We start from the raw sequence: 20,274 nt of genomic DNA on the forward strand, positions 1-20,274 counted from the left end.
TAACAGTTGGCTACTGCCGACAATGGATTTCAAACTTTTTCTTTGTGGTGAAGCCTTTGATAAGGCTGACGCTCACTGATGTCAATGACCTGCTAGCATAGGATGACAAAAGCATGTAAGCATTCCAGGACTTTAAAAACCTACTCTGTAGAACAAAGCAATTAATAAAACCTCTTTATTATCAGTTTATTTTACTCGTAGTAGCCAGAGCCGAGTCTTGAGGGTGGGCCATCAGCAGCAGGAGGAGTGGTGGGCACAGGCACCAAGTGCGCATCGGATTTGACTGGCATTCTTAGGATGGCGAAACCGACATGCGCACTTAGATATATCCAGGCTGTTGCTTAGAAATATCAGCAGGGCTCAGGAGCACAGGCTCCCAGTCCCTGCTGGAACATGAAACCAGCCTGCTCCACCCAATCCCAGCGTTGCTCTCATGCTGGGTAATACCAGCATGGGAGCAGCATCTGGATTTGCGCAGGAGACTCTGGGAGCCTGTATGCATCAGAATTTGGGAGCTGAAGAGCAGCAGGTAAGATGTATTTTTATTTTTTTGCCACCTGCGCTGCCCCACCACTTTTCCCTGCTAGCGGCCGCCCCTGGTAACGTCTGCATGGGTGGCTGAACTGATTGCCCTTACTCAAGCCTGCTGTACCTTAGAGGGCTCATGAGTCACAATTTACACTGGCAGCCAGTATGGATTTGGAGTTGTGCATGATTTTGGGCAGTTGTGGTTGTTGACGTCAGCTGGTACCCCTATCAAGATTAGGCTGTATGTTTCAAACCTGTTAGACACCCTACAAACGCCAAGAGAGATTGCTGTGGTGAAGTGTTCTGCACATAAGAGCGATAATGATTTTGTCACCAGAGGCAACCACAATGCAAATGAGATTACCCCATACTGCGCTCTTGAGTCCAGCACCTTCCATTTGGATGAACCATCTATTGCAGAAGGAGAAACTGTAGCCAACATGTTGCTGAATACTGCACATGACGTTAATGAGCTGAGGGAACTACAACATGCTGCCCCAGAGTTAGAAAAGGCGAAATGGGAAAGGATGGGATGTGTAAGATATTCCAGTTGCATTTGGGTATCCAGAGAGGGAAGATGTGTTCTCTCTGATTCCCTCCTGCCTACAATGGTAGGTGACATTCATGGCCTGGCTCATGTGGGTACAGATGGGATAGTGTCCGCCTTTTGGGCCTATTGGCACAATCTCCATTTCCAATCAATGGCAATGGGTTTTTGCCAGAGATGTATCATATGTCATAAGAAGAATGTGGGTGAGAGAATTGCGGTGCCCATGAGTCACATTGGGAAGTCTGATGGTCCCTTCAACAGTCTCCAAATATACTTTGTGGAGATACTCCAATGTAACCAATTGAGGTGTATCCTCGTCATTGTGTGTTTGTTCTCACTATGGGTTGAAGCATATCCCACAAGAAGATGTGACAGCCTAACAGTCGCCAAGCTGTTGTTGATGGGTTTGATACCCTGATTCGGGAAGCCAGTTTATCGTGAACCAGATCAAGGAACACATTTCAAGAGCGAGATAATGCAGTTATTATGTACAGCTTTAGGGATTGAACAGAGATTGCACTGTAGCTACCGACCTGAAGTGTCAGGTGTTGTCAAAAGATTGAACGGGATGATAAAGGCAAAATTGGCCAAACCTTATGCTTCCATGTCACTGAAATGACTCAATGCTTTTTCTTTCCTGCTCATGAGTATCCGAGGTACCTCCTGTAAAAGAAACTTGGCTGTCACCCTATGAGGTGTTGATGGAGAGAGCCATGTGAATACCTTATGTCCCAGCAGCTGCCCTTGTGAATATCAGATGACCTGGTCCTCAAGTACTGAAAATGATTGATGTTGTGTGTTCTATTTCCCATCAAATTCCACACCACTCTTTCAACTCTCTGAAGGTTCCCATGGCATGACCTACACCCTGGCAACTGGATTCTTGTCAAAAGGCATGTCTGGAAGTCCTGCCTAGAGGAATGCTGGAGAGGACCCTACCAAGTGATCCTGGTTCCTGCTATCAAGTGTGTTTGTCTGCCAAACTGTAACAACATCTCTTACACTAAGAGGGCAACGCATGAAGAGGAGGAAGCGGAGCCAACATCCACTAATTCCGGAAGTCACCCCAGGTTTAAGGGATCTGAGGCCTCTGAAGAAGAGGGAGACCAGACTGAGGGTCCACATTAGATTAGCCTCATTAGGAGATAGAGGTCAATGAGAGTCATGATGTGCCAGCAACCACTTTGATACCTACTACCTAATAAAGAATACACATTTTCAGGGACGGTGTAAACTCATGGAAGGCTGAGACCAATCTACCGCAGTAAATCTCACAAGGAGTATAGGCTGGGGTGGGACAAGGAAGCTCCGCTTTAAAGAATGAGGTTGCCTCATCAGAGCCATAGATCCTAAGCACCTCCAAGGGTCGAGGCTCGCTGAAGGCGCTTGGCCAAAGACTACAGCAACCCGGAAGAGACTGTTGCCACTCAAGAAGAGACCTGAAACAATTAGGGTTGACAGTGAGGTACGCGAGCAAAAACAGATTGACCAGATTAACATTGTTGACGAAAGCCTAGATTCGACTTGTACCAAGTGACCCAAATGAGAAATATAGAGTCCATCGGAAGCACTCAGGTCCAGACCGGGCATACCTTGCCATAGTCAGGTTTTACTCTGATGACTGCCCGACTGATGTTGATGAACCTCCCTGAGACCAAAGGACCCCACGAAATGAACCTATTTACACTTACTATTGACAACCATTGAGAGAATGAATAGAGAGTTAAGGCAACAGTCAGAGGAGAATACCTCCTTTGGTCTCTGATTGATACAGAAAAATAAATACCAGTGGTTTTATAGATAGGATAAGACCTAGAGAACTAATCGCTCCACTAGATATTTCCTTGATCTACTTTTGATTAACATGGCTCAGTCATGCTGTAAACGTTTGCTTATAAGTATGGCAGTTGCCATCTCTGTTTCTATGCTTGGATGGCTGTTGGATATCTCTTGTTTGGGAGGGGATATCTCTCATATGTCAGTCAACTCTACCTTTTAACCTATAGCTCGGCCTTAACCTACGAGTAGAGTGACTCACCTTACCTAGCATTAGGATGTTTATAGATATAATGTATATTATCAAACGTTTGCCGAATTTGTGAAGTTTATGGAGTTGGAGGATTGCTACATCTGCTCCTATCTTCCTGCCACTGCAGCTGATGGAGCAGCATTCTTCTACTTACTACTGTCATATTACTTCTCTTGCTCTGTATTCTTGAACCTTTTCTATTGCCAGAGTTCACATACTGTTTTCTTCTGATTTTGACTACCCATTGGAGGAGATACCATTGTTAATGGTGAAAACTTGTATTTGTGGGCTACTCAACATATTTCTTGCTCTTATCAAAGGTTCAAGTCAAGGAATCAGTCTGACTTTATGTTGAAGTTCTTGAACCCCATAACTAATATGAGAGCTACCAACCAGAGAATGCATGACATACCCTCTCAAATGAACCAAGATCAGAGGGTGTTCATAGATGAATTGAATGCAAGGTTAAGAACCTATGAAGTAAGGGGGGTTTGGAAAGACTAGTGTGGAAAATAGTATTGGCAAGGGTGAAGAGACACTAAAATAACTGCCCCCTAGATTGAAAGTTGAGATTGCTATGAAGGATCCTTGTGTATGACGTAGCATCCAGAGGGAAATCAGACTGTTGAGAAACTAGTATGGAGCAAATGTGAAAATAACTACTTGGTGAAAAGAAGGCCTTCTAAAATTTAGATGCAAGTATAAAATGGATCTATTATGTGTGTGTAAAGTCAGCTTATTTACAGCTACATAATGGGATGGTATTTGTTACTCAGCTTTAGTTTTCCCTAAATGATATCACACTAACGAATTAGACTTTCCTCTTGAACGAGAGGTAAGCTTTAAGCAGATTCTTAGTGACATCTTTAGAGCACTCATTCCATCTATATTAGCGGTATTAAATGATGTTAAGATTAGAAAACTGCCCACCTTAGTTGAATGGCTTGTGACTAACACAGTAGGTGCACCAGCTGTAATAAATAAAGACATGATTGCAATAAGAGCTATAATTATGCAAAATTGCCTTGCGCAGGACTTGCTCCTCACAAAGGAAGGCAGTGTTTGCAAAGTTATTTACTCTGGAATATTGTGCATACATTCCGTTTGTATATAAGCAGCTTGACGGATACATTACTAACATTACGAATATAACGCATGATCTAACTGAGCAAAGGAGCCAGGTGCCTGGGAAGGGTTAGGATCGATATTTGGAGTCATTGGAAAGGGATTTGCCAAGGTAGAATTTGTAAAGATAGGGGAATAGCTAGGTAGTGTAGGGGGAAGAATTCAGAAACTGCTTCTAACCCCTCTTTTGCCTATATTGCGCGGCATAGCTTGTGTGTTTGTTTCCTTGAAATTTTGCAAAGGAATTTCATCACATATTGGTATGGATTTTGGGTATAAAAAGCAGTCAGCAACAGGAGGCAGAAAGAGGAAGAGATTTGATGTAAAGGTTGAAGAAATGCAAAGGCACCTTTATGACACCTTGAAGGACTTGGTCGAATCCAACTAGAAGAATCCGAAATTAATGAATGACGTTTTGTAATAAAGAATTAAAGTGATGATTTGAAATCATCGGGGGTTGTGGGAGCTGATCTCCTTTCACCTTAAATTCATTGCAAATTGGGGCTTATGCTAACTTAAGTCATGATTACAATGTCCTCCATATTATAATGAGATCGTCAAGATCACGTTATTGTTGTTGTTCCTTCATTCCAATTAAAGACTTGCAGAACTCACACTAATAAAGTGAAAAACTGTTCCCAGAGACCTATTTACTGTGTACCAAGTACACTTAAAATGTCCTAGACTATGGACATACAATGTATCTATTGAATTGTCGACTAACTGTGAGAATGTGTGCATATTCAATCTAGTGATACCATGAGAGAATGTTTGACTGTATTCTGCAGTTAAATGTTTCTTATTGCTTGTTCCCTATTGGTGCTTGTGCTGAGAAACGCATTCCCATATTGAATGTATGACTGTCTTTGTTCAAAGTCCTATAAAGAGACATATGGGGGAGACTCCCCTTTATCTTCTCTTAGAATGCAAATCTATGCCGGATTTCACTCAGAGCTGTATCGAGTTCTTTGTACTTATGTCTTATGTGCTTTGCTGCTAAATTTCATTAAGGCACATATTCTGTAACCTTCCTATAACTCTTTATATAAATCTTTAAAACTACAACCCTTTAGACATTCCTCAATGTGGCTGGTCAGTACTCTGATGGTGGGTACAAAAGTAGGCACAAATAGAACCAGGTTGCTTGAGCTTTGTTTTTTTGTTACTTTGTAAATTGTTTGTGTGAAAAATTAGAGCGGAACATTTGAAACAGAAACACTTTACATAACCACCGCAAATATTTTGTTTGAATTGGTACTTAAACAATTAGTCTGAGTTTTCAGGTTCATGAATCAGACATGAGACATAGGGGGCATTTAGAGATTGAGGGAATAGTGCATCCACCATAAAACTGTCCAAGCACTATCCCCCAAACGCTTAGTTCCGCTGCCCTACTTAAAGGTTAGAGACTCTGGCTCTGCTATTGGGAACCTCTGAGGTTTTGGCCTGTTTGTCACAGCTTTGGGAATATGTTCTTTCAGAACACAAAACTTTGCCAAGCTGGCTAATCAAAAATGGAGCCCACTCAGTGAAGAATTAATGCTGTCAATGGAGAAACCCCAATGTGCTGACAAAAAATGGACAAAACAGTATTATTTTAAATAAAACATTTAATTAATGTAAGTAATGAAGTTAAAATTATGTTATAGAAGATTTATTTAAAAAAATCTGAACTAAAATGTTTATAATTATTTATTTATTTATTAGGTATTAAAAGTTACTGAAAGTTATGCAGAGAATACATTTTAAATAACATATATTTAAAAAAATTAAGTAACATTTACTTTTATATTGAAAAAGTTTATTAAAATATTTTAAAATAAAATAATATTTTATAATATGAATTTATTTTGCTAACATTAAAACACATTTGTATATATTTTTTTAAAGTTTGAATAAGTTAATTTATTTTAACTTTATTTCCTACAGGGTTTTATTTTAAGTCCCTAGCGCCATTAGTTTCTATGAGAGGGTGTAAAAGTACCTGTGAGTGGCCATGGGCGTTGCTGGACTTACTTCAGATCTGAGCTGAAGTACTTTTACCACTGCTTTTGGTCCTTTTTGCTGCAGCAACGTTAGATGTGCAGTTTGTGAATGGGAAGGATCTTACTCTTTTTTGGGTGGGTGCATGCACCTCCCAAACCCTTAACTAGACCTCCATTGCCCCCTCTTTACTGCTCCCTAAATCTCTCACATTTAGTAATAGGTATTCCCAACTTTCCAGCTGCTTTCCCGTCTGTTCCACATTTACTACCAAAACTTTAGTGTATGAGTGATGACAGAGATAACCAGAAAAATAGGTAAGCTATAATGAGGATTACACTTTGTAAATACACACAGGGGAGCCTCCTTCCAAATTTCCCAGAGGGGCGGAACTGTAATCCTAAACTAGACCGCTATGATATCACTGGAAATGACACCACAGGAAGTGGCATCACAAGAAGTGGTGTTCCTGAAGGTGTCAATTATATTTATTGTACAGCGCTGTGCACCCCACTGGAGCTTTAGAAAAAGTGTCATTAGAGATTTAGGGTACTATAACAAATTTACAACAACACCAACTAGACTCAGCTGTTCAAAGTCAAATGTGGCACTCTCTGCCTACTCCTCCCTCTCGCTCTCTTTTTCTATTTCACGCTAAGTAGCATGTGCAGTAGCAGCCAAAGGTATCTTAGTGGGACTAAAAAGGAAACAGTGATGTGCATCATGCACAGATTGTTTCAAGAAGTGTGCTCCAAGCTCACCTTTCTCACTGGTTTTGAGCCAGTAACTTGTAGGAGTCACAATTCATGGCACGTGTTTAACTCACTAGCATCTATTGCCAGTGTTGTCATATTCTGTTTAATAAATGATGCAGCGGCCTCAAGGTATGAAAACATTGAGCGAGATAAAGCACCAATGATGTTCTCAGAGTGGTCCTCCCTAACAATTTGCATTCCTAGCACTGACAGTCTTTCAAAATAATACCCTAGAGAATGGATTGTAGGTTCAGAACCAAGTCCATCATACACATCTCCCCTTGCTAGTGTCATTTGTGTGAGAGGACGGCCTGCCTCAGAGGGGTGCACACATTTTAAAGACCCATTCTAATGTAAGTATGCTTCACTGCTAGGGTTCCAATGTTAGTGCATGTCGGAATGACATATTGTTTCCAGTCTTGGGCTTTCCTTTTAAAGATCATTATTTTCATAGGTGACAGTTCATCAGTTTGACTGAACTAAACCAAGGCTACAAGTTCCACAATGCCCTAATATGATAAATGAAAGCATGTGACTGTAAACAACTTGCCCTTGTTACATAGAGATACAAGGCAGTCCTAGACTAACCCAAAGAACTAAGCTGTAAATTGTTACTGGAAAATCTACTGAATGTAGATGTGTTTCAGTTAGCCCCAATAGACCTTAAACAGCTTGCATTGATAGCTTTTCACATTTGCAGGAAAAAAGGGTACTTTTTAATGAAGGAGCATTCACACATGCATGTTTTCCCCTGTGTGCTTTTCCATAACAGGAAATCAGCAAAATAGAAGCCATGTGAGTGGCATTGTTCACTGTATTAATGCATTGTATAAATTGGCATTCTTCCAAGCAAACCGTGCAGTATGTTTCTGTCTTTGTAACATTCAAGGTCCTTTGCTCAAGTTGCTTTTAAGGCCTATTCATTAGCTGAACTGTCTTTTGTATTTCTGTATTATGTAAATGTCAAGTCATTTTCTTGTTTATTTGAACAGTGGTTGCTGTAGGTAAATGCATCCTTGTTAATCGAGCCACATTACACTATTCTGAGTGTGTGCCTTTCTTTGCCTAAAAGCTATAAAATATGTTATTTTTGGGATACGTGCCAATCTTTTTTGTGCACTGCCTTTCCTTTTGCTTAACTGTACTTCAGTTCTCGCTGCTACTTGCTCTAGAGATTGCACTTATTCCAAAACGCTTCCATTATTTCAATCTGATTTATTATGACTGCTGATTCCCCATGATTTAACAAACAACTTTTGCATTCTGTTATAAACTTCATTGTAACTCAACACTAATGTGTTTAACTTGAATTATTGTCTTGTGGAGGTTTCATTTATTGGCATTGGACCTAGGCATATAAAGACTCCTGATCGTATGTATCGAACCTCTTAAAGTGTCAACAGATGTTTAGGGGGCAATGCAGTCAGCATTCCAATCAATCTAACTAACTTAATTAGCATTAATTAATTTGCCTAATTGATGAAAATGTTTAGGTGTTGGAACTTGGACGACCCTTGCAGCATTTGTATTATCGCCCGAGTGTCTGTAAATGTTGTCGGCAGGTGAATATTATTCGTGTTTTATCAGGTGTGTCTTGTCCTGCGGAGGTGTGATGTGATTTGGTGATTTTATTTGTGGTTGCACGTTATGTCAGTGGCACTTTGTGATGATGCACTTTTTAAAAAATTTGTAATGTAATATATTGCAGAAGCTTTCCAACCTGCAAAGGGATATAAGGTAAGGTGTTTGGATGCAGAGAGGTGGTTTTATGTGATTTTATATTTTATGTGGATTTAAGTGTAAAAGTTACCGATTTATAGATAATTGAGAACTCAAGGTAAATATAAAGTTGTCTGCTGAATACATTTGGAGTACCAGGTTATAAGTTGAAGTTTATAAGATCCTTAATAGTCTTATTGTGGTTAAGAACTAATCCTGAGTAGTGGTGTTCATTCTGTACATGAGGATACGTATGCTGACTTGCCCATCATTATCTAACTTTTGGACAGCAATCGAAAATATCTTACTCCAAAAACAACTGATCAATTCTGCATTATCGGCCACGTCAGTTCTATTGGCTATACACTCTACTAATAGTTCTAATAAAGATTTGTTAAATATTCTTTTGTCCTGTGCTAGATTGGTTATAGCCAGAGTCTGGATCTCTGAGAATCCTCCTCACACGATTGAGTGGTGGGCTTTGGTTAACGAGATTCATACTATGGAAGGGTCACTTGCCAAGATTAGAGGTACTAAAGCAAAGGGGAAGTTTGCTAAGAGATGGGGTAACTTTTTGTTAAATTTATTTTTCTATTGACTGTGGTTGTTCGGGGGGGATGATCTCCCTTTTCTTTCTTAGGGGGGCTTTAATTGCGGCTAAACAAGTTAACTGGAAATGTAAAGTGACTGCATTCTGTATACTGTATATGTCTGTATTTTTTTGCTTCTTTTTCTTTGCAAATTAAGATTGTTTTTGCCTTGGCTTGTCTGTCAATAAAAAATTCTTTAAAATAAAAAACGCATGCTGACTCTAAGGGTAGGTTGCCGCTGGTTGGAAACCTGTCTTGGTGGGATTGATAGTGCTAGAACAGGTACTATTGCTTTTCGTGGTGAGTTTGATTTCCTTCTTGAGACCCAATAGTCAGAAAAAGACCTTTGTTTGCTGTTTATGCTGTGCCTGGCTTTCGTCTTCATCTGTCCCTGACATCGCTGGAATCCCTGTTCACCTGCTCTGGGTCCCCGCTGCATGCCTCCTGCCTCCCACTGCTACTCTTGAACAACAGCACCGAGTGGCCGCCGAGTGGAGGGGGGGCCTCTGCAGTGAGGGGACTCCATCTACCATCAGCCTTAGCGGCCGGTGCCGCACCTGGGGAGCCTCGCGCCAAGCGGCGCATAAATTACCGCACTACCTCCTGCGTCGCGGGACCGCGCGCGGGACTAGCCGCGCTAAGCCCGGGCAAAGGGCGGGCCGTCTGAGGCCGTCCGAGGTTGGACAAGGTTGGGTTGGGCCAGGGACTCTGCTCTACACTTCTGTTAGCCCATCATTGGATCCATTGTTCCTGGACCAGCGACGACCAGGTAAACAAACATCTTTTAGTTTATTGTGAGCCAACATCCTGCTCTAAGTTCACAATCCATCGGTACTAATGCCAGGAAAAAAGATAACCCCAGTTACAAACACCATGGAGAACTATCTTGTCCAAGTTGTGGCGAGAATAAATAGTGACAGAAGGTCTTCCTTGGGACTAGATTCATCTACACAATCTCCACTGGCAGATAAAGAGACAGAGGACTCATTTGCTTTATTGAATAGCAGTTTTTCCGGTGGGGCGCAAGACTCTCTCCAGGACACAATTACCATCCAGCCCAGTGGTATAGTAGCTATTACTGAAGAAAATAGTGACAATGAAGTAGTGACTGTGATCCCTACAGATAGTGAGTCCACCATCCCCACTGTTGTTCCTATTCCTGCCCCAAGGGCTACAGGGGGAAAAAGAAAAGTAATACAAAAACGGGGGGGATTAAGGTCAGCTAAAAATAAAGTTGCTACGCCACCAAGGAAAACATCTGATGAAGAAGAGGATGATTTGACTGGGGAAACTTATCTGACCCTTTCTAACGCCCAATTTCAGAAATTCTGTAGCTTGATGGACATAAAAATCAAAGGGATAGTCAAACCTCTGATAAGCAAAATAGATAAATTATCTGCCGAGGTAAGCAAATTGGAAGGCTTACTTGGAAAAACCCTGGGGGAGGTGGGAAAACTCCCAGAAGTCATTACGTCTAGTGTTCAGCCATTGGTGAGCGAAATTCAATCCTACAAATCGAATGGATTGACTCCTGCTGTTGTGCCAAACCTTCCGATGGCTTCACTGATAAATCCACCTGATAGCATTTCCGGTGTTGTACCCTCTGCTCCTCTTAATGGTGAACCTAATACTTCTAAAGGGTTGTTTGAACTGGTTGTGGAAGCCTCGCCACTTGTTCTTGTACTTGCAAATGTACCCCCACTAGCTCCTGGCGAAGTTGATTCAACATCATCACTTCTAAATAAATCTCTATCATGGCTAACTAACAACATGTATAACAAATAACAACAAGCGAACCTGCTGAGCCTCTGCGCACTGTTGCTAATCCAGAGTGGATCTCTAAATCAAATTAATTCCAATGAAAATTCCAATAAAAAATGTTTAGACAACACAAAAAGCTGCGTTTCATATATGTATTTTATAAGTATGCACAAATACACTGATTAAATCTCAGTGTCACTATAAACATGATCAATACATGTAGATGTCTAAATTCATTTGTTCGTATGAACATAAACAAAACACTTGATTGTAAGGTAAATAATACATTCCTTAAATTTCTCTTAGCGAATTTGCCCTGCCCAATGCATTTCGGGCCCCCTGGCCCTTCTTCAGGGGCGGTACCTACAAACAAGATAAACAAGATGCATGATAATCCTGTAGTGCTTGAACTACACTTGACCTTCAATAAACAAGATACATAGACTTGCCACAGTTTAGAACAATTATTCACAACAGTGATTAAACACACGTAGTTGTTTCTACATCACAATAAAAATAAGTAAACTTACATAGATTGTTATGGTGCGTGGTGATTCATTTGAGTTTGGAACACCAGTCTGGGTTGATGTTTATCGGAATGTGAGGAATCTCAATATTCTCTAAAAACGAGAGTAAAAAAATGATAAGGTATGTAAAAAAATATATATGTGTGTGCGAAAAATAACAGAAAATAATTCTGCTTACATTTTCCCAACGAGGGTGAACAATGATGAGCCTGTCGATTAGAGCAAGTGCTGTGAAAACGGCGGAGGTGTCGGGGCAGTGCGCCTATTAATCATCAGAAACGTACCAATCTGCAAAACGGAAAGATTAAATGCATGAGCATGACTCTGCGCCGGGTGCACAGTTGAATATCACCACGTTATATCAAGGAATGGTGTTAAAAGTACAACACACCACCTGAATGCATGTGGCTGGTCACACAGCCGTAATTCTATATATGCGGAACTAACCTCGTTATGTTTGTTCGTTCTGCACTGTCGGCGAAACTCCAATATACCCGTCACAGAAACCAACCTAGGCAATTAGCCTGTAAGACATAAAGCACCTTCTAATGAAAGCGAGTCTACTACGCTAAGCGGTACAAATCTAACGAGACGCAGTAACGGTTACCTCTCGATTCCCAAATGTGCTCCAACACAGCTTACGGCCCTCCGTCCAAGCAACCCCGAGTGGCGGCGGTGATTACAAATTCAATGTGAAGCGCGACGGCCTTATGTGATGACGTCAGTTGGGGAGCTAAACATGAAAAACGGACCAAAAGGCGGTCCGAACCAGAAACGAACATAAACAACTATGCTGAGGGTTCAGATGAGATATTGAAAAAAGTTGATGGTGTGGTTGAAAAGAATATAAAAATTGTGTGAAAAAAAGAGTGTGAAAAAAAGAAGGGGCATACAGAATTCCAACACATACATATACAGACATGATAAATTGATAAAATGATGTAAACATTAAACAGCATAAAGAATTCCTAACAAATCCTGCAGCGTGGAATATAGGTGCAATGTCATGAATAACAACTTAAGTCCGCTCGATCATTGATCCCGAAGGGATCTTGAGTATTAAGACGTTTGATCCAAAAGATCTCTCTCTGTAACAATGTTTTGGTGTGATTTCTTCCTGGGGTGGGTATCACCATTTCCAGAACCTGGAACTTCATCTGTGCAATCGTGTGCTTGTTTTTATCCCAATGGGTCGCCAAACTGCTGTTGGGATTTTTGTTGCGAATTGTACTTTTATGTTCTGAGATGCGGGTCTTAATTTTTCTCTCTGTTTTGCCCACAGAGAGAAAAATTAAGACCCTGTTCGTTTCTGGTTCGGACCGCCTTTTGGTCCGTTTTTCATGTTTAGCTCCCCAACCGACGTCATCACATAAGGCCGTCGCGCCTCACATTGAATTTGTAATCACCGCCGCCACTCGGGGTTGCTTGGACGGAGGGCTGTAAGCTGTGTTGGGGCACATTTGGGAATCGAGAGGTAACCGTTACTGCGTCTCGTTAGATTTGTACCGCTTAGCGTAGTAGACTCGCTTTCATTAGAAGGTGCTTTATGTCTTACAGGCTAATTGCCTAGGTTGGTTTCTGTGACGGGTATATTGGAGTTTCGCCGACAGTGCAGAACGAACAAACATAACGAGGTTAGTTCCGCATATATAGAATTACGGCTGTGTGACCAGCCACATGCATTCAGGTGGTGTGTTGTACTTTTAACACCATTCCTTGATATAACGTGGTGATATTCAACTGTGCACCCGGCGCAGAGTCATGCTCATGCATTTAATCTTTCCGTTTTGCAGATTGGTACGTTTCTGATGATTAATAGGCGCACTGCCCCGACACCTCCGCCGTTTTCACAGCACTTGCTCTAATCGACAGGCTCATCATTGTTCACCCTCGTTGGGAAAATGTAAGCAGAATTATTTTCTGTTATTTTTCGCACACACATATATATTTTTTTACATACCTTATCATTTTTTTACTCTCGTTTTTAGAGAATATTGAGATTCCTCACATTCCGATAAACATCAACCCAGACTGGTGTTCCAAACTCAAATGAATCACCACGCACCATAACAATCTATGTAAGTTTACTTATTTTTATTGTGATGTAGAAACAACTACGTGTGTTTAATCACTGTTGTGAATAATTGTTCTAAACTGTGGCAAGTCTATGTATCTTGTTTATTGAAGGTCAAGTGTAGTTCAAGCACTACAGGATTATCATGCATCTTGTTTATCTTGTTTGTAGGTACCGCCCCTGAAGAAGGGCCAGGGGGCCCGAAATGCATTGGGCAGGGCAAATTCGCTAAGAGAAATTTAAGGAATGTATTATTTACCTTACAATCAAGTGTTTTGTTTATGTTCATACGAACAAATGAATTTAGACATCTACATGTATTGATCATGTTTATAGTGACACTGAGATTTAATCAGTGTATTTGTGCATACTTATAAAATACATATATGAAACGCAGCTTTTTGTGTTGTCTAAACATTTTTTATTGGAATTTTCATTGGAATTAATTTGATTTAGAGATCCACTCTGGATTAGCAACAGTGCGCAGAGGCTCAGCAGGTTCGCTTGTTGTTATTTGTCATATATGCTACTTATCGCAATTTGGACATTGCGTTATCCTCCGCAGCACGCTTGTGTTGAAGTGTTTTCAAAAAGTTTTCTTGCAAAATTTGTTAAATAAGGTGTGCATCTCCCACCACTAATTATTAACTAACAACATGGCCATATCTCCTTGGGGCAAGCAGCAATTATCCGAAGAACTGGTAAATGCTAGAAGGGTTGAGTGGATTGGGAACAGGGTAAAAAAATTCAAGGGTGATTGCGTTGTGCTCAATTTTTCTGACCCTGAGGTTTTGCCAAACATCTTGCCTAATATCTTCCCTCCACAGAGAAGATCTTCTTCTATTGTCCCATTGACTTTAGACTTTTTCTATCCCCGGAAAGGTAGAGGCCCCAATTCAAGCACCTTAAGAACAAAATGGAACGTTGTAACTAAAAGGGGCAGTAAGAATCTCGGCCTCACTGAGTGGGGTCTAGGTCTGGAAAACAGATTTTCTGCCCTCTCCAACCTTGATGCTTGTGACTGACAACCATTTAACCCCAAGCCTCTGTTGCAAATTCCTTCGGCTGCACGTACAATAGGGGAGCACAGTTGTTCTACAGGCACACAAAACAAGTCAACCAACCTTGATGCCACAGCAGGACTATTTACTGCAAATATAAAAGATAACGTTAATGCCGATGCAATGTTGAATGGGTCTGTTCACAGTTCTAAACTAAGTATGGCAAATGCCACCGGGAACCTATTGTCTTGGAATGTTGCTGGGCTTTGTTCCAAAATGGGTTGTGGAGAATGGTTTGGATTTGTCAGCCAGTATGATGTTTGTATTTTTCAAGAGACCTGGGCCTGTGATCCCGTTTTTGCACTGGGGTATTTGAATTTTCACATTCCGGCCACTAAGGGCCCCAAAGGACGCCCGATGGGGGGACTCACTATATGGGTCCGCCAGTCCCTAAAGATCGAAGTGAAAAATCTGGAGCTCCATCAAAAAGACATTCAGCTCATTAGACTTACGGGGGACTTATCCACCTCCATTGACATTTATAATATATACGCTAGAGGTGGAAGTGCAGGAAAATCAGAGGTTCTTTTGTCTCTGTATAATTTCCTAGACATTTACTCTTCTGGGAATAACATTATAATAGCAGGCGACTTAAACCGCACTTTCGAACCATTAGACACTGGTGAGGCTTTCTTAGGTGCGGAGGAAGATAAGATTTGGGACATCCCCGCACTTGACACAACCCCAATAACTCGCTGGACCGTGGACATTCTAGGTTTAAATGCTATGTGCCTTGAACAAGGGTTAAGGGCTTTGAATGGTCGGACCAAGTCAGATAGAGTACCAGCCATGACTTTCAATAATGGGAGAAATACGAGCCGAATTGACTATGTCATATGTAGTATGTCCATATGGTCATTTGTTATTGATATGGTTGTTTTGGAAAGGCTCGAGAGTGATCATAATCCTCTATGTGTTCTCCACAAATGGTGGCTGTCTGATGTTATGGTTTCTAGTAATTGTGTTGAATCCTTACCCCCGTTGATTGTACCAACTAATGACTTACGCAGGTTGAGGTGGACAAGCGTTAGAACAGATCAGCTGATTTTAGAAAAAATAAGTATGGCAACTGATAAGGCTATAATGGCCCTTGAGGTAGAGGCTGGGCATCTCACTAGTCAAAATGATATTACCAAGGTCCATGAAGACCTCTTTAATGAAATTAAATTCCACTTCTTAAAACCGGGAAATAAAAAGAGGATCTGTGCCTATAGAGCTGCTAAATGGTACAATCACGACTGTAAGGCGGCAAGAACCTCCTTGGGTGATGCAATTAAGAACAAAAATCTGGAGGTTATTAGATCAGCCAGGAATCAATATAAACATTGCATAGCTAAAGCGAAAAAAGATTGGGATGAAGCCCACTGGAATAAGCTAAAAAGTGGTAGTGACCCAAATCAGTCTAGGTTATTCTGGCATATAGTCAAATGGGGTCATGACAGGCTTGAAGAGGCTAGTACTAACAATGTCCCCCAGGACGCCTGGGTTAAATTCTTTAGTGAACAGTACGCTTCCAGAGATCAGTCTGTAGTCAGTAGAAGCTTGCCTTTTTCACTGGCAGAAGATGATATTTTCACGCAGAGCGAAATACTGACTGCACTTAAAACTGTTCAAAGTGGTCGCGCCCCTGGCATTGATGGGGTTCCAGCAGATGTTTTTTTAAACGATACTGAAAGATGGTCCAAATACATCCACCTGCTAATAAACTACATTACCAGAGGTGCAGATATTCCAGTAACCTGGCGGGGTGCTGTAATCATCCCGGTATATAAAAAAGGAGATCGTGCTCAGCCCTGTAATTACCGCCCTATTAGTTTATTAGATACTATACAAAAAATAGTGGGGAGAGTAATCGTTAATAGGTTACTCGATTGGGCTGATGTTAATAATATTTTATCTCCCTTCCAGGCTGGATTCCGTAGGGCAACCAGCACCGTAGATCAAGTCTTTCGTTTCCAACTGATCCAGTGGAGGACGGTGGTGCTAGGTGGAGGCAGCCTGTATGCAGCATTTGTTGATTTGCGGGCTGCCTTCGACCTGGTACCAAGGGCAAAACTGAGGGAAGTGCTTGAGACTCTAGGGGTCCCAGGGGTCTTGTTGTCCTTAATCATACGATTGCATGAGGGCAACTATGCCAAAATTCGATGGGGTGGGTATGGAAATGATACTGCCGAATTCCCCGTTGAGCGCGGGGTTCGGCAAGGGTGCTCAATGGCCCCTACTTTGTTCACCCTTTTTATTAATGGTATTGTCTCCCGCATGCAATCTCGGGCAGTGGATGCTCCTTTTCTTGCAGGTGAAAAAGTTCCAATTTTAATGTTCGCCGATGATACCTTAATTTTATCTAAAACCCCAAGTGGTCTGCAAAAAGCATTGGTAATATTTGACGAATTCTGTGTAGATCATGGACTGGAGGTGAATGCGTCCAAAACAAAACTCATGGTTTTTAATCCACATAGAAATTTTAAATCAAACATTTCCATGAGTGGTCGCACTCTGGAGGTCGTCAAATCTTTTACTTACCTGGGGATCCTTATCTCAAATGATAATAAATGGCAGAAACATCTTAATCTCGCCATATTAAGGCATAAGCAACTAGCTGGCACTATTATCAAGGAACACAGGAAATCGCTGACTAAACCTATTAAACCACCTCTGATAATATACGAGGCTAAAGCAATTGGGTCTGCTTTGTACGGTGCGGAGTTATGGGGGCATGAAAATCTCCAGGAACTCCAAACTTCAGAAAACAAATTCTTAAGGTCACTGACAGGTACCCCACAGAGCAGTCCGCTATTGCCCCTGCGTTATGAGCTAGGTAGAAGAGAAATGGCCAAACTACGCCCGATTCTATACTGGCGTAGGCTCTGGACTACGCCAGAGCTCTCCCATTACGCAGATGGGTTCATAGATGTTATTAAAGCCGATCGTTATAATAAAATCAGATGGTTTAAAACATTAAAGATTGCATTGTTCGAATTAGGACTAAGTGCTTTATGGACCGATCCAGTTGGGGCTTCCTTTCCCACCAAGTCTACTTTAAAAAACATTTTTTGGGAATATGTTGTCAATAGGAGTCTGCTAAGTATTAACAGTGGGTCTATGACCACCAGTTTCCTGGAATTTAAGATGTACCCTATTTATGAAATGTACTGGGACTACATATCGAACCCCATAGACAGAAAACTGCTCTTTCAATTGAGGGTTGGTTCCCTCCCCCTTCGTAATCTAACATCTAAGTGGAAAACAGGGGGTGTAGCAATTTGTCCAGTCTGTGGGGTAGGAAATGAAACTCTTGGTCACTTTTTGTTTTCCTGTCCAGTATATTCCGCACCAAGGCGAGCTTGGTTGGCTCCTATGTGCAGTAACTTAGGCACAAAAAGTAGCATGGTAGCGCTGCGTATTGTAAGATCTACTTCTGTAAATTGGATCATAATTGCCACTGCAAAGTACTTGGGGTGGGCGTGGGTTATAAGGCAGAGATTGCTGGTAGGTTAATTACTCACTGCCTAGTTGTTCAGAGATTGCTAGACACTTGTCTATTCTCTGTAACAGCATATTAATAGCTCAGAGACTGCTAGACTAATGTTTATTCTCTGTAAATGTTTATTTAGCTGATCAGAGACTGCTAGACTAGTGTCTATTCTCTGTATATGCTCACTTAATGTATCATCGGTACGAAATCTTATTGGTATGAAATTTTAGGATTTTTTAATGCTTTTGTGATCATCATTTTTCGGTATTTTTAATAGTATTGTACTTTGCACCTGTGTTTATGACGAGTTATAGTTTTTAAAAAAAAATGTTATGTGCTGTGTCTAAATGACTTTGTAAATTTAATTGCTTTTTATTATATGTTTGTATGTCTGCTTGTATGAGTAATACTCGAATAAAGCACTTTTGGAATTTGGAATTTGGAAATTTGGTTTTTATTTATTGGCATTGCATATTGAGCATTGTGCTCTTTTGTAGTCTTATTGTTGTTGGCTGGGTTAGTATTACGTGCACTGAAGTTGACATTACACTGAATAAGTCAAAGATTCCAGAAGAGAGATGGAGCCTCCAGTTGGTACACCAACCCATGAAATGCTGTTGGACTAAGGCATGGATATGTGCTTGTGATTTAAAGATTTGCATACAATTACCACAAACAATAGAAAGTGGCAAGTTGCTGTGAATGGTGCGTTTGATGCAAAAAGAAACCTGATAATTTGACGCCTGTGATGCTTGAGATGAAACCGCAGCCAAGACCTGCTCAGTTTGAATCACTGAATGAGTGGGATGCTGCGTTTATGGAAGAAGGCATGGAGCGAAAATGTGCTGGAGACGGTGGGTGTGCTTCCTATGGTACGATGATCTAGACAGAAAGAAAACAAACGATGACAAAAGTAAAACTAACAATGAGAAATATAATGAACAGGAAGAGAATGGGAGTTATTCTGGGCGAGAGGATGAGCTAATAGCTGGTTTGATGATTGATTTTAAATCAATCCATGTAAAATGCAGATCATGCAGAAGAAGTAAATTCAGGAAATCCGAGTATGAGGAGAGAGCTTGTTTTTACTAAGAGAGGTGAGAGCAGTGGAGATTAGTATTTTTAAACGTAATGAGGATTTGGGAATCATGGCAGAAACAGGAATTTTTAATGACAATGTTTTGAATATAATAAACATTAATTAGCATGTTTTTTTTTATTTATTGAATTTTCAAAATCCAAAGGGAAGGGAAAAGAAAAAGTAAAACCCCCTTGTACAATGACAAGTAAAGATCCACGGGAAGCAATGAACAGTGACTCAGAAGCATCCCCGCGCCCTCATTCAAAGGCCCGGCACCACAATGTAGCAGTCACACAGTCAACTCAAGACACCCAGTGGTGAATCCCCTCCCACAGTCCCTCAGGCCCCCAATCCACCTCATCCCAGCAAGCTGCAGAGTAGTAAACCTCAGTGTGGTGCGGGCACTGGGGAGGCATAATGTAGTAGGGTCGTAGTATTCAAAGAGATGTACAGTGGTGCCCATATGTCTTTGGGCCTGTTGGTGGGGACGAGGGTTGAGAGCTAAAGGTCCAGCTGTTCATTGCAATATATCAAGACTTACAGCTAGGACTTGGCCATTGGGGAGCAATTTCTGCCCCATACACATGTAACCCATCTGTTTGCCAGCAGGAGCGCCATAGTGGCCAATTTTTGGATCCCTGCAGAAAGTGGGAGGGTGTAGCTCAGCGAGGCCTGCAGTGGTGATGCCTGTACTTGTGTGTCAAGCAACCATGATAGGTGACAGAATATCTCCTCCCAGTAGGTGTGGGTGGATGGCAGGACCAGGCTAAGTGAAAAAAGTCCGCCATAGGGCCGCAACACCTCTGGCGGAACAGTTTGTCTCAGAGGGCTCTTATCACAAGGAGCAATAGGGTGCTATGCATTTGGTTTGCAAACTTAAAATGTAGCAGGCGTAGTCTATTGCTGGGGGAAATCTCCCCCATCTGTGCACTACAGTACTCAGGACTTGTGAGGTAGTGAGTTCTAAAGGTCAGTTTCCCACTTCGTCCGAGCATTGGGGTGCGGGTAGGGGCACT

The sequence above is a fragment of the Lissotriton helveticus genome, chromosome 6 (genome assembly GCF_964261635.1).
Source record: "Lissotriton helveticus chromosome 6, aLisHel1.1, whole genome shotgun sequence".
Lineage (NCBI taxonomy): Eukaryota > Metazoa > Chordata > Amphibia > Caudata > Salamandridae > Lissotriton > Lissotriton helveticus.